This window comes from Glycine soja, chromosome 19 (assembly GCF_004193775.1).
Source record: "Glycine soja cultivar W05 chromosome 19, ASM419377v2, whole genome shotgun sequence".
Taxonomy (NCBI): domain Eukaryota; kingdom Viridiplantae; phylum Streptophyta; class Magnoliopsida; order Fabales; family Fabaceae; genus Glycine; species Glycine soja.
The window spans coordinates 21,946,902-21,962,094 of record NC_041020.1 but is presented as its reverse complement, the minus strand read 5'-3'; the positions used below and the strand labels follow the sequence as shown (position 1 = coordinate 21,962,094).

At 36.9% G+C, this 15,193-nt stretch overlaps 1 non-coding gene across 1 annotated transcript; it reads right to left on the bottom strand.

The window, feature by feature from the left end:
- Nucleotides 1-3,177: 3,177 nt before the first annotated feature.
- LOC114401020 lies at nt 3,178-3,284 on the bottom strand. Its single transcript, XR_003664136.1, has one exon. It is a non-coding gene; the product is annotated as a small nucleolar RNA R71 (small nucleolar RNA).
- Between the last annotated feature and the right edge of the window lie 11,909 nt (nt 3,285-15,193).

Below are 15,193 nucleotides of genomic sequence, written 5' to 3'. Positions count from 1 at the left end.
CCATGGGCTAAGTATGAGCCCACTTATCTTTGTACATATTAGATTAAGCTTTCATTATTTTTGGGCCTTGTATTTAGGGCTCCATAATGTAGGTAGGGTACCCTAGAAATGTAGGATTTTTTAGCCCTTGTATTTTAGGGCACCTAGACTAGTTTTTGTATTAGGGATTGTTTTGTAATTTCATATGCATTAAGTGAATATTTGATGTGTGTGTTGGGAAATAAATTTAATTGAATTGGAAGAAGCCCAATCCAATTAAATTTTAGAGGGGGAGGTGAGCATTTGCTTGTTACACTCCATTGTCATATCATAGAGTCACTGCATGTCCTTCATGATTTACATGTCTCATGACACCTAAGCACACTTAGTGGACAATCTTGGACTTGATCTTGGATTAGTAGGCTGAAACATAGCTAAAATTCACTTATCATAATTAGTGAAATTTTGGCTCCAAAATTTGGTTCCACAAATTCAATTTCAAATTCAAGTGAAATTTGAATAGAAATTCAAATTTCCCTCTAATTTTGTGTGACACTTAGGCTATAAATAGAGGCCATGTGTGTGCATTTTTTTCAACTTTGACCATTTGAGAATTACACTTCAAAGTTCATACCTCATTTAAGGCACAAAATTTCTTGCTCTTTCTCTCCTTCTCCCTCCACTCATCTTCTCCTACCTTCAAGCTCTTATCCATGGCTTCCTATGGTGGTGAGCTTGTTATTGACTCATTAATGTGGCATTATTTTCTCCTATTTCTTAACCCTTTTTGCACCATTTTAAGTACTGATTAGTTTTAGTTGTCAAATTAATTAGGCAGTTTTATTATTTGGGCCCATTCAGCTAATTTGATGATTTTAATCTAATTTTAGGAATTAATGAAGCATTGGGCTTGAATCCAGAATTGGGCTTGGACTTGAAGAGGACAGACTATTTTATTCTACAAAATTAGATCTTATCTTATCTTATCTTATCTAGATATTATTTAGATTTGATCTCATCTAGATATTATTTCATCTAGATCTTATCTGATCTTGTCTTATCTAGATTTGATTTGATTTTATTTATGGGCTTGGATTTAAAATAGATTTGTAAGCTTTGGGGCTGGAAAACTATATAACAGCACCAAGGTTCTAGTTTAGCCTCTCTCTCTTCCTTTCTTCTCTCTCTCCTGTTTTCATTTTTAGTTTTAGGCTTCTCTTCTCTTTCTTCTTTTTTGTTTTTTTTTCGTTTTTGCAATTCCAGTTCTGACTTTTCGTTTTAGCAATAAAATTTCATTCTTCAATCTATAATTTCCTTCTCTATTGATTAATGGAAGGCTAAGTCCCCAGCGTTGTTTTCTCTTGAGGATCAAGCACAGTTCTCTTTGAGGTTCTATTATTACTGTTAAATTCTGTTTAGTTTTTCCTCTTCACTAATTACTCTGAATTTGTTGCTATTAATTCATGCATGCTTAGTGCTTGATTAATTGTCTCTGCGCTTAATTTACGCTCATGCTTAATGATCGTTTATGAGTAATTGGTGTATGTGTTGCTTAATCACATAACGAATGCCTTATGTTAAATTTCGCTTATTAATTTAATTTAGGATTGGATTAAGTGGTTGAACTGAATAAGGATAAACTCTCGTAACCTAGGATAAGAGACTTGCTTGTGAATCAAGGGGAAGCAACGTGTTTTAATTCTGATATTTTCTAATTCACATCTATTCGCTGTTTAATTTACAAAAGCAAACAACCCCCCCCATTCGTTACTATTTTCCTACTATTTGTTATGAACATTTGGTGTATCATTTCTCGTTGGGAAACGACCTAGGATCACTTCCTAGTTACTGCATTTTAATGTTTATTTGATTCGGGTACGGGCTCGATCAAATTTGGTGCCGTTGCCAGGGAGCAATGTCCAAAGGTTCATAATAGCTAGTAATTCGTGTTTTATGTTTAGTTGTTTTATGCTTTCATATGTTGTGTTAGTGTTGTGTTCATGTTGTGTTAAGTGTTGTTTAGTGTCTTGCTATTTTGTTTAGTGTGGTGTTTTGTTTTAGTTTTTCTGTTCAGCGCTTCCCTTGTTTCAGTTTTTGTGTTTTGCTGTGAATAGTGCTTTGCGACAGATTTAGCGACCACTTTTGTGAACTGGAAAACAGGATAGTAGTAATCCCTTAGCGACAGATTTTAGAGACCACCCTTGTTGAATTAATTGGGATTTTTTGTTTTGGTAGCTATAGTTGTTATTTTTGGATGAATTTTTTTGTGGTCACTTCTTTTGATCCATAATTTGTGGGAAAAATAGCTGGAGCCCTTAGTTTGGTCAGATTTGAAAGTTCCAAAAAAGTAGCAAATTTGATTTTTGGCTAAATTTTTTTGAGGTCTCCTTCTTCCAAAAATTGCGATTCTGTCAAAAGTTTTTTATTTTCCAAGTATTATTCTCTTATTTTTCTTAACTTATCATTTTTAGCTTCTATAGTTAGACTTTGAATTTTCGTTTGAATTTTTTTGTGCTATCTTCTCATCATTTTATAAGGTTGCTCACAAAATTTCAAGTCATTTGGATATCATTTAATGGTAGCTTTAGTTCAAACTTACACTGTTACTTGCATAAGAAGGCAACTAGTTGTGCATGCTGAATATAGTGTATGACTAGAGGCAATCCATCTGACTTACAACCCTTTGATCCTGAGATAGATAGAACATTTCATAGATTAGTTAGACATCATTTTGTACCTTTTGAGCATCCTGAGCATTCTGTTAATGGTGATTTTGAGCATTATTGTTTTGAACATTTTGATTTTGAACATTCTAAGAACATGGAACAACCTCCACCTCGTGAGATGACTCTAAGGGAAATGGCTGCACCTGATTTCACCTACGAAAGCTTGTGCATCGAATACCCTGATGAGGATGTCCCATATGTTCTTAAAACTGGACTGATCCATTTGCTTCCATAGTTTCATGGCCTTGCAGGTGAAGACCCGCACAAACATTTGAAAGAATTCCATTTTGTCTGCTCCACCATGAAACCCCCAGATGTCCAGGAGGATCACATATTTCTGAAGGCCTTTCCTCATTCTTTAGAGGGAGTGGCAAAGGACTGGCTATATTACCTTGCTCCAAGGTCTATCATGAGCTGGGATGACCTCAAGAGAGTATTCTTAGAAATTTTTTTCCCTGCTTCTAGGACCACGACCATCAGAAAAGATATTTCAGGAATTAGGCAACTCAGTGGAGAGAGCTTATATGAATACTGGGAGAGATTTAAGAAACTATGTGCCAGTTGTCCTCACCACCAGATTTCTGAGCAGCTTCTCCTCCAATATTTTTATGAAGGACTCAGTAACATGGAGAGAAGTATGATAGATGCTGCCAGTGGTGGAGCCCTTGGAGACATGACCCCTGCTGAAGCCATAAATTTAATTGAGAAGATGACTTCAAACTCCCAGCAATTTAGTGCCAGAAGTGATGCTATTGTCATTAGAGGAGTGCATGAAGTAGCCACAAATTCATCTTCATCAGCCGAGACTAAGAAGCTTGAAGGTAAACTAGATTCCTAGGTTTACCTGGTAACCCAACTGGCCATGAATCAAAAATCTGCACCTGTCGCCAGACTTTGTGGTTTATGCTCCTCTGTCGACCACCACACAGACCTTTGCCCTTCTATGCAACAATCTGAAGCAATTGAACAGCCTGAAGCTTATGCTGCAAACATCTACCACAGACCTCCTCAACCTCAGCAGCAAAATCAGCCACAACAGAACAATTATGACCTCTCTAGCAACAGGTACAATCCCGGGTGGAGGAATCATCCCAACCTTAGATGATCGAATCCTTCACAATAGCAGTAACAACAACAACCTTATTTCCAGAATGTTGTTGGCCCAAGCAGACCATACGTTCCTCCACCAATCCAGCAACAACAACATCAACAGCCCTAGAAACAACAAACAGTAGAGGCTCCTCCGTAACCTTCCCTTGAAGAACTTGTAAGGCAAATGACTATGCAAAACATGCAGTTTCAACAAGAGACCAGAGCCTTCATTCAGAGCTTAACCAATCAGATGGGACAATTGGCTACACAGTTAAATCAACAACAGTCCCAGAATTCTGACAGATTACCTTCTCAATCTGTCCAGAATCCCAAAAATGTGAGTGCCATTGCATTGAGGTCGGGAAAGCAGTGTCAAGAACCTCAACCAGCAACACCTTCCTCATCCGCAAATGAACCTGCCCAACTTCACTCTACTCCAGAAAAAGATGATGACAAAAATTTAAAGAGTAAGTTACCTAACAATTTCTATGCAGGTGAATCTAAAGAGAAGCAACATATCCCTCTTCCATTCCCTCCATGAGCAATTTCCAACAAAAAATTGGAAGAGGCAGAGATGGGAATCTTGGAAACATTTAGAAAAGTAGAGGTAAACATACCTCTGCTGGATGCAATAAAGCAAATTCCAAGATATGCTAAATTCTTGAAGGAGTTGTGCACTAATAAGCGGAAGCTTAAAGGAAGCGAAAGAATTAGTATGGGTAGAAATGTCTCCGCATTGATTGGTAAATCTGTTCCCCAAATCCCTGAAAAATGTAAAGATCTAGGTACATTCAGCATACCTTGTATTATAGGGAACAGTAAGTTTGACAATGCCATGCTAGATTTAGGAGCTTCTGTTAGTGTGATGCCTCTGTCTATTTTTAATTCTCTATCTCTTGGTCCCTTGCAGTCAACTGATGTGGTAATTCATTTAGCTAATAGAAGTGTTGCCTATCTTGCTGGTTTCATTGAGGATGTCTTAGTTAGAGTTGGTGAAACTGATTTTCCCTGTTGATTTTTATATTTTGAATATGGAGGAGGGATTTTCTAAAGGATCAGTTCCCATCATTCTAGGCAGACCTTTTATGAAAACTGCTAGAACTAAGATAGATGTATATGCAGGCACACTATCTATGGAGTTTGGTGATATAACTGTTCATTTTAATATTCTTGATGCTATGAAACACCCATCTGAAGATCTTTCTGTATTTCATGTTGAAATAATTGACCATATTGTTGATGAATACATGACTGATCTTCATTCTAATCTGCATGCCTGTCACTCTTCATGCATTGAATTTGAATTTGTACTTGATCATATGTCTGAATTTGATGCTGAGATTGAATCTGAAATTTATATTGATTACATGTCTGGTGATGTTTTAACTCTTGAGATTGATTTTCTAGAGTCAGATAGAACTAACCATGTTTCAGGAAGTACACATACCTCTGACTTTCTTTATGAGGTACAGGCTGAGAAACCATCTCTTTCTACCACTATCTAGCCGGCCACACCAGAATTGAAGCCTCTACCATCAAATTTAAAATATGCTTACTTGGATGATAGCAAAAGTTTTCCAGTAATTATATCTGCCTCCCTTGCTGATGAGCAAAAGGAGAAGTTGTTATCTGTTCTCAAGAAGCATAAGAAGGCTATAGGCTGGACCCTGGCGGACATTCCTGGTATTAGCCCATCCACATGTATGCATCGGATAAATTTAGAGGATGGGGCTAAACCAGTAAGACAACCACAGAGAAGACTCAACCCGGTAATTCTTGATGTAGTGAAGAAGGAGGTAACCAAGCTTTTGCAAGCTGGAATCATTTATCCTATCTCCGACATCCAATGGGTGAGTCCCATCCAGGTAGTCCCGAAGAAAACCGGCCTCACCGTGATAAAAAATGAGAAGGAGGAGTTGATTCCTACTCGGGTGCAGAACAGTTGGAGAGTCTGCATCGACTATAGGAGGCTGAACCAAGTTACCAAAAAGGACCATTTTCCACTGCCATTCATTGACCAGATTCTTGAACTCCTGGCAGGTAAATCTCACTACTGTTTCCTTGATGATTTTTCTGGTTATATGCAAATCACTATTGCTCTTGAGGATCAGGAAAAGACCACATTCACCTGCCCCTTCGGCACTTTTGCCTATAGGAGGAGGATGCCTTTTGGCCTGTGCAATGCCCCTGGTACCTTCCAGTGGTGCATTATTAGTATTTTTAGTGATTTTTTAGAAAATTGCATAGAGGTGTTGATGCAAGCTACATTGGAGCTTGTAGGCCTAGGATCTTCTTCATCAATGGATTCCTTTGCTTCTTGGAAGATGAATGGCAGCGGAATGGAGTAAGGAAGAGAGAGAGGAGACGCCACTTCAAGGAGAAGATGAGTCTAGAAGAAGCTCACCACCATAGGAGGCCATGGATAAGAGCTTGGAGGAAGAAGGAGAAGAATGAAGGGAGAGGGAGAGAAGAGCACGAAATTTTGTGCTCTAAATGAGCTTTGAAATCTGAAGTTTAATATTCAAATGATCAAAGTTGAAAAAAATGCACACACATGACCTCTATTTATAGCCTAAGTGTCACACAAAATTGGAGGGAAATTCAAATTTCACTTGAATTTGAAATTGAATTTGTGGAGCCAAACTTTGGAGCCAAAATTTCACTAATTATGATTAGTGAATTTTAGTTATGGTTCAGCCCACTAATCCAAGATCAATTCCAAGATTCTCTACTAAGTGTGCTTAGGTGTCATGAGGCATGAAAAGCATGAAGGACATGCACAAAGTGTGACTATATGATGTGGCAATGGGGTGTAGTAAGCAAATACTCACCTCCCCCTCTAAAATTTAATTGGATTGGGCTTCTACCAATTCAATTAAATTTATTTCCAACCACACACATCAAATATCCACTTAGTGCATGTGAAATTACAAAACTACCCCTAATACAAAAACTAGTCTAGGTGCCCTAAAATACAAGGGCTGAAAAATCCTATATTTCTAGGGTACCCTACCTACATTATGGAGCCCTAAATACAAGGCCCAAAAATAATGAAACCTTAATATAATATTTACAAAGATAAGTGGGCTCGTACTTAGCCTATGGGCCCGAAATCTACCCTAAGGCTCATAAGAACCCTAGGGCCTTCTCTTGCATCTCTGGCCCAATCTATTTGGAGTTTTCTATCCAATGCCCTTGCGGGGTAGGATTGCATCATTCCCTCTCCCTTGAAAATGATTTGACCTCAAATCCCGAGGTTCTTGAAACGCTGGGCTTTTTTCCTCAACACCTGTAAAAAGAACAAAAACATATGTATTAGTGGTGTTTAGTATGTTGAAGTAAGGTAAGGTCTGAAAACTCATTTCCTGGGCATCTTCCCATGAAGGAGCATGGTTCCTCACCAACTCAATGAGTGGCGCTACAAGTATAGAAAAATATGGGGCAAACCTTTTGTAAAAGTTTGTTAAGTCTTGGAAGCCCCAAATTTTTCTTACACTTGGTGGAGCGGGCCACTCAGGAATGACCTTTATTCTCTTAGGGTTCATGGGAACCCCTTGATCACAATTTAAAAAATTAAGAAAAGTAAAGCAATAGAACATACCTTTTTCTGTATTTTCATGTTGATTATTCCTACCAAAAAGTATGACAAACCTAAGGTGTCCCATATGAGTGCCTAAGTTTGTATTGAAACTAAAAATAAGAACAAACCTACCTAATGAGTCCCTATGTACACAAATCATGAAGATGTTGGGTGCACAAGTGATTTTACAAAAGAGTGTTGCACCACCCAAAACATTCATCACACCACCTATTTTAGGGATTTGGTGCCTAATAATACCTATTTTGGGCACAAACAAAGCTCAAGGATTTAATCTCTTGCGAACCAAACCCTCATCCAACAACTCCTTTACTTGAGGATTAAACTCAAGCCTAAGAGATGTGGCAATGCTAACAAGTGTCTTTTTACAAAGGAGAAAATGTGGAGGTTGTCTAAGAAGGGAAATTTCTTTAATATTTGTCTTTATTTCAAAATGTCTTTCCTTCTTAGCTAACCTTTTGGAGGAGACACTTACCTCCTTACACTCCTCCTTAACCATTAAAGGTTGTCCTTCTTCTTGGGGGTAGATCTCTTCACTAGATTCTTCCCCTTTTGCTTCTTCACTTTTACTAGAGGAAGGTGAAGTAGTAGCCTCATCTTGGCTACTATAAAGGTCTTGGCCCCTCATAATCATGGTTTTCTTGGTGGGGCATTGAGAAGTAATGTGTCCTCTTCCAAGACATTTAAAACACTTCATGGAGCTAGTCTTCTCTTGCATACTAGCCTTAAGGGGTTTCTTTTCTATTGTCTTCCCCTTATCATCTTTGGGCTTAGAAGGTCTCACCCCTAAGATTCCTTGACCTTGGTCTTTCTTTTGATAAGAGTGAGAGCCATAAGATTTTGAAGTAGACTTCCTTTTAAATTGTTGCTCTACCCTTATTTCCCAATCTAAATTAGCCTCTACATTGTCCTTCCCATGGAAGTATGGGAGTTTAATGTTAACCTCTTGAGGCTTTCTTTCATTTTCTCTCCTATGGGAGTGAGGTCTAAGATGTGACCTATGCCTTCCTTCATAATAGTCACGAAGTTCTTCACTTAGGCTCTTGCAAGAGTTATGACTACTATAGGAGACATGTTTTTCTCTTTTCATTTCTTTCATTATTTTTCTTCTTTCTTCCTCTCTTATTTTCTCTCTTTCATCTTGACTTATTTCTTCCACTCTTTTTTTACCTTTATCTTTTCTCTCTTGTTTTTCTTTCCACAACTTAAGGGATCTCAACTCATCTAATATCTTATACAAGGGGTCCTTAGGAGTAGAACCCTCACCATTAACACTAGATGAAGAATGAAGACTCATGTTGGTTCCTAAGTTATGGTTCTTTCTTGTTGGGGGTTTGAAAAAAAGGTAAAAGAAACTATGGTTGAAACTAGCCAAAATAAACACTAAAAGAGGTGTGAAAGATAAGGTAAAAACTAATTGGTAAAAGGCAAGCTATCTAGGCGGTTTGACAATGGAGGGTAAACGAAATAAGCTATGAAAATAAGCAAGAAATTAAAGTGCAAGAAATGCAAACTAGGCGGATCCTAAGAGTGTTTGGATGACCTCATTTAAGGTTCCCAACAAAACACTCACTATCCTAAGGGGAAATTGCCTAAAATTATTACACACAAATGGAAGTAGGATGACCTAGCGGAGGCTCCCAACTTACTTCCAATGCAAGGCCTTTTTGTTACAAAATTTGAAAGCAAAGCAAATTGCCAATTACAAAATTACAAAAAAAAAAGTCCTTAATTGTGGTGGCTATTCTCTCTTTGGTGTTTCACTCAATTTGGAGTGCTTCTTAGTCCAATAGTTCTTAAGGTGGTTGGCCCCTTGCTTCTTGACTCAAATTCTTCAAGGTATGGCATCAATCCTCCTTTCCAATTCCCTATATGGCAACTCACAACCAAGGAAACAAAGAGACAAGCAATAACCAAAGACCAAGAAATATGAAATGAAAGCTAAACCAATAGAGTTTTAACAAGACAAATTTCCAAGGATTATTCAACAATTAAAGCAATGAAAAGCACAAAAAAGCAAGCTAGGACTCAAAGAGAAACCTAGAATGGCTCTAGAGTAGAGTAGAAAAACTAAAAAGAAAAAAGACTCAAGAAACCTCTAGTTTTGGCACTTTTTTCACAATAATTTTCAATTGAAATTTCAGAACTAGGATTGGTATAAAATATGCACCAATTATAGAGCAAATTTTGAGCCAAAACAACAAACACACTTTCCTTTCACTTTTTTTTTCCTGGACACTGATTTTTCTGCCAACTTGTGAGATTTTTATTATTTTTTCCTTTAATCCAAATCGCTTGGTTCTTTTTTTATAATTTTGGTCCAGATGTCTAGAAAATTCAGTAAAACTTTCAGCTCCAAAATCGTAGTGACCAATTCCCAGTAATTTATGCAAGTTTGTATGTTCAAGCTGCCAGCACCAGCGATTTCAACCTAGAAATCAAGAGTAGTGTTTATGTTGCTTAAGGCTTGGATAGTTACAATTTGTATTTGCTTATGCTCATTTATCTTGAATAACACAATTCAAGAGATCTTAAGACTTATTTTGATTCACAAATCCAGCCACAACTCAGCACCACAACTCAACTTCATCATAGGCATCATGTAGGAAACTTAGAAAACAAAAAAAAGTTCAAGAACAAGACTACTTCTAGGAATTGATTTAGAACATGTTATGAACTAAATAACATGCATGAATTAGACTCAAAATTCAAAAGATAGGCTAAGAATGACAAGAATACATGAACAAATGTATCTAGAATTCAATCAACAAAATAAAAATTCAACACAAACTTAGAACATAATGTGACAATTACTATGACTAAACATGACTCTAAGACAACATAGATTAAGTGATTTACACTTAGATTTTTGTGTTTTTTTTTCTAATCAATATTTTGGAACAAAATTTAGATCTAAAGGTTCAGCACAAGAATACTATGAATGAAAATTGATAGAACCTAAAATCAACACAAAAACAATATTCAAGAGTAGATCTACAAAATTTGAACCATAGAAATGCAAGAACAAGTGTAGATCTAAGATTTAATCGGTTTTTTTTTTAATCTACTCTAAACAGCCCCAAACCACAAGACAATGGAGGATATACATGGAGAATAAGATGAAGAACAAGGAATTAAAGAGAATTCACCGAACAAAAAGATAGAGGAAGCAAAAGAACATCACCTAGATGAAGATGCTCTTGATACCACATGATGCAAGCTCCATTGGAGCTTGTAGGCCTAGGATCTTCTTCATCAATGGATTCCTTTGCTTCTTGGAAGATGAATGGCAGCGGAATGGAGAAAGGAAGAGAGAGAGGAGACGCCACTTCAAGGAGAAGATGAGTCTAGAAGAAGCTCACCACCATAGGAGGCCATGGATAAGAGCTTGGAGGAAGAAGGAGATGAATGAAGGGAGAGGGAGAGAAGAGCACGAAATTTTGTGCTCTAAATGAGCTTTGAAATCTGAAGTTTAATATTCAAATGATCAAAGTTGAAAAAAATGCACACACATGACCTCTATTTATAGCCTAAGTGTCACACAAAATTGGAGGGAAATTCAAATTTCACTTGAATTTGAAATTGAATTTGTGGAGCCAAACTTTGGAGCCAAAATTTCACTAATTATGATTAGTGAATTTTAGTTATGGTTCAGCCCACTAATCCAAGATCAATTCCAAGATTCTCCACTAAGTGTGCTTAGGTGTCATGAGGCATGAAAAGCATGAAGGACATGCACAAAGTGTGACTATATGATGTGGCAATGGGGTGTAGTAAGCAAATACTCACCTCCCCCTCTAAAATTTAATTGGATTGGGCTTCTACCAATTCAATTAAATTTATTTCCAACCACACACATCAAATATCCACTTAGTGCATGTGAAATTACAAAACTACCCCTAATACAAAAACTAGTCTAGGTGCCCTAAAATACAAGGGCTGAAAAATCCTATATTTCTAGGGTACCCTACCTACATTATGGAGCCCTAAATACAAGGCCCAAAAATAATGAAACCTTAATCTAATATTTACAAAGATAAGTGGACTCGTACTTAGCCCATGGGCCTGAAATCTACCCTAAGGCTCATAAGAACCCTAGGGCCTTCTCTTGCATCTCTGGCCCAATCTACTTGGAGTTTTCTATCCAATGCCCTTGCGGGGTAGGATTGCATCAGGTGTTTATGGATGATTTCACTGTATATGGATCCTCTTTTGATGTTTGTTTGGATAGTTTGGAAAAGGTTTTGAATAGATGCACTGAAACTAACCTTGTTCTAAATTTTGAAAAATGTCATTTTATGGTTGAGCAAGGTATAGTTTTAGGCCACATTATTTCCAATAAGGGCATTGAAGTAGATCCTTCTAAAATTTCTGTTATTTCACAATTGCCTTACCCCTCTTGCGTGCGAGAGGTGCGATCTTTTCTTGGTCATGCAGGATTCTACAGGCGCTTTATAAGAGATTTTAGCAAAGTAGCCCTTCAACTATCCAACTTGTTGCAAAAGGAGGTGGAGTTTGACTTTAATGATAAATGCAAAGAGGCTTTTGATTGCCTCAAAAGAGCACTGACTACCACCCCCATCATCCAGGCACCCGACTAGACAGTCCCTTTTGAGCTTATATGCAATGCATCCAATTACACATTGGGGGTTGTCCTTGCTCAAAAGATCTCCTTACTTCAGCTTACTTCTTTTCCACCATGACTTAGGGAGTTTTTCTTTTCCTATCTCCTTCTTTACTTTTATTACATTTGTCCAATTCTATTTGATGGTTTAATTTCTTTTAATCTTTTAATTGTGCTACATTGAGGACAATGTGTTGTTTAAGTATGGGGGGGGGGGAGTGTTCTTTGGTTTTGGTTTTGTTAGTTTTGTTGGGTTTCTAGTTTAATATTTTAGGTCAATTCTGTTTGCATGTACAACTTTGCATATTTTTCTTTAAATTATAGGATATGTTCAAGAAATGGGTAATTGTTCTGAAAATAAAGTCTCTTGACATTTTGTGATTTGAAATCCTTGTTTTTCCTCTACATGTCATGATAATTTTGAAAGCTCAATTTGAAAGTGATAAAATTTGTATTATTGCTTAATCCTGGTAGGTCGACATTTTCTCAGTAATTTGACTCTCTAGGGGGCTATACAACTCTGAATTAGGTAAAATCAATGACATTTGTTAGCTAACATCCAGGGTCACAACTTTTATGCCAACCATAAAACCTAATTCAATCATTTTCTTAGTCATTTTTAGGCTACAAGTGAACTCACATTGTTAGGAAAATAGTATGGGCTTAAAACAACTGATTTTCACTAAGCATGGATGTGCTCTCACCAATCACGACCAAATTTCACGAAAAACCTCCATTTTGTGAAGCAAAAGAGGCACAATTTGGACCTCAAAATACACTCAAATTCAAAATGAATAGTACAAAACATGTGATCACATCATGGGGAATAAAACCCCTCAATCAATTTCAAGAAAATATGGAAGAATCAATGTTGGATCAAGTGGCCTCGGAATAATTAAGAAGGGGGGTTGAATTAATTATTAGTGAACCTTTACTAATTAAAAATCTATCCTTCTTAATGTTACTAGATTCAATTAGGCTTTTACTACAAAATTAAGAAAGTAAAGAACAAAAATAGAAACTTAACCAAAAGTAAAAGCGATAATTAAAGTGCACAGCGGAAATTAAAGAGTGTAGGGAAAAAGAAGACAAACATAAGAATTTTATACTGGTTCGGCAACAACCTGTGCCTACATTCAGTCCCCAAGCGACCTGTGGTCCTTGAGATTTCTTTTCAACCTTGTAAAAGCCTTTACAAGCAAAGATCCACAAGGGATGTACCCTCCCTTGTTCTCTTTGAACAACCAAGTGGATGTACCCTCCACTTGAACTGATCCACAAGAGATGTATCCTCTCTTGTTCTCAGTTACAACAACCCAAGTAGATGTACCCTCTACTTGTACCACAAAGGATGTGCCCTCCAATGTGTTAAGACAAAGTTCTCAGGCGGTTAGTCCTTTGAAACTTTGTGAAGGGGAAACAAAAGATATCTCAGGCGGTTAGTCCTTTGAAACCTTTTGTTTAAGGGAAAGGGAAGAATCAAAATAATTCTCAGACTGTGTCGTTTTGAATTCCTTGAAAAGGGAGAAGGGAGACACAAAAGAATTCAGGCGGTTAGTCCTTTATTCTTTTGGAAAAGGGAGAAGAGAGACACAAAAAGAATTCAGGCGGTTAGTCCTTGTCGAATTCTTTTTGGCAAAGGAAGAAGAGAATGAAAAGATATAGCACACTTTTGTTTTCTGTGAAAGAACAAGGTTGGGAAACCAGAAAACTCAGAAAGCTTTTGGCAAAGGAAGAAGAAGAAGAAGAAGTTCAAAAAGATGTTCAAAGAGATTCAATGGTTGTAAAAGTATAACTTAAAAGTTTTTTAAATGCAAGTCAAGGTCTTGCTTTTATAGACTCTATGTCTGGTCAAGAAAAATCATTGGAAGAGTTATAACCTTGAGAAAAACCTAAAAACCATTGGAAGAGTTACATCTCTTGATTTTTATTCAAAACTTGTCACTGGTAATCGATTACCAAAACCATGTAATCGATTACACAAAACATTTTATGAAAAGATGTGACTCTTCACAATTGAATTTGAATTTCAACGTTCAGATACACTGGTAATCGATTACCAATATATTGTAATCGATTACACCATTTAAAAATCAATTGGAACGTTGCAAATTCAGTTAAAAGCTTTTGAAATCAAACTTTGCCACTGGTAATCGATTACAGGAAACTGGTAATCGATTACCAGAGAGTAAAAACTCTGGTAACTTAGAAAATTTTGAGAAAAACTCTTGAAAAACAAAACTGTGCTATGTTTGTTTTTTGAAAAATCTTTTCAATACTTCCCTTGTGAAGTCTTCTTGATTTCTTCTCTTGAATCTTGAATTCATTTTCTCTGGAACGCTAGGCAATCAATTCATGGGTCTCCGAACAAAATTTTTTGGCAGAACCAAATGGTCCACCGGTTTTTTTCACCTAAAAAGGCAAACATGCTTTTTGCAAAGAAAAATAAATCATTCTCGAGAGCACCATATCTTAGAGAAACAATATACTCATGCCAAGGGTAATCTTCCTTGTAACCGAAAATGAAGGGCAGGATGTCAACATTTATCTTTTAAATGAACATTCAGGGGAAACATTGGGTTAAGCTGAAACTGGGAATAAATCACTCATAATGTATAAAAACTCACACAGGCAAGTGTTTTACCCTAATCCCAAACCATAACTGCACCATGACTTTATTTTGCAAACGATTTCCTATCGAATCAAAAGATCACATGCACGATCACGGATCAATTGGATTTTCTCGAGGGTAGTGTTTTTGGAGAGGAAACTGGGTGTTTCGGTCTTTTCCTCTTTGTTTAAGTGGGACAGGATATCGCCAGTCGAGAATGACTTTGAATGGCAATCCCAAAGGAAGAACCACCAAAAAATGGGTTTTCCTTTGCCGATAGTCATTTACCTTGCCAAAAATTTATCTGGTCTGAAGATCTTCTGTTCTCTTTCTTTCATTGATTGGGAATTACTCTGTTTTCCTCCGATCTTTTCCTTTTTTACTTTCTTCTGATCTTTGATCAGGAATCCTTCTTTTCCTTTCTTTTTATTTCTTCATTTTCTTTCTTTTCATCTCTTCCTTTTCTTTCTTTTCATTTCTCCCTTTTCTTACTTTTCGTTTCTCCCTTTGGGAAATCAGGTTTTAGCATTCGTTATTTGCTCTCCCTTGAGAAGATTCCGCTA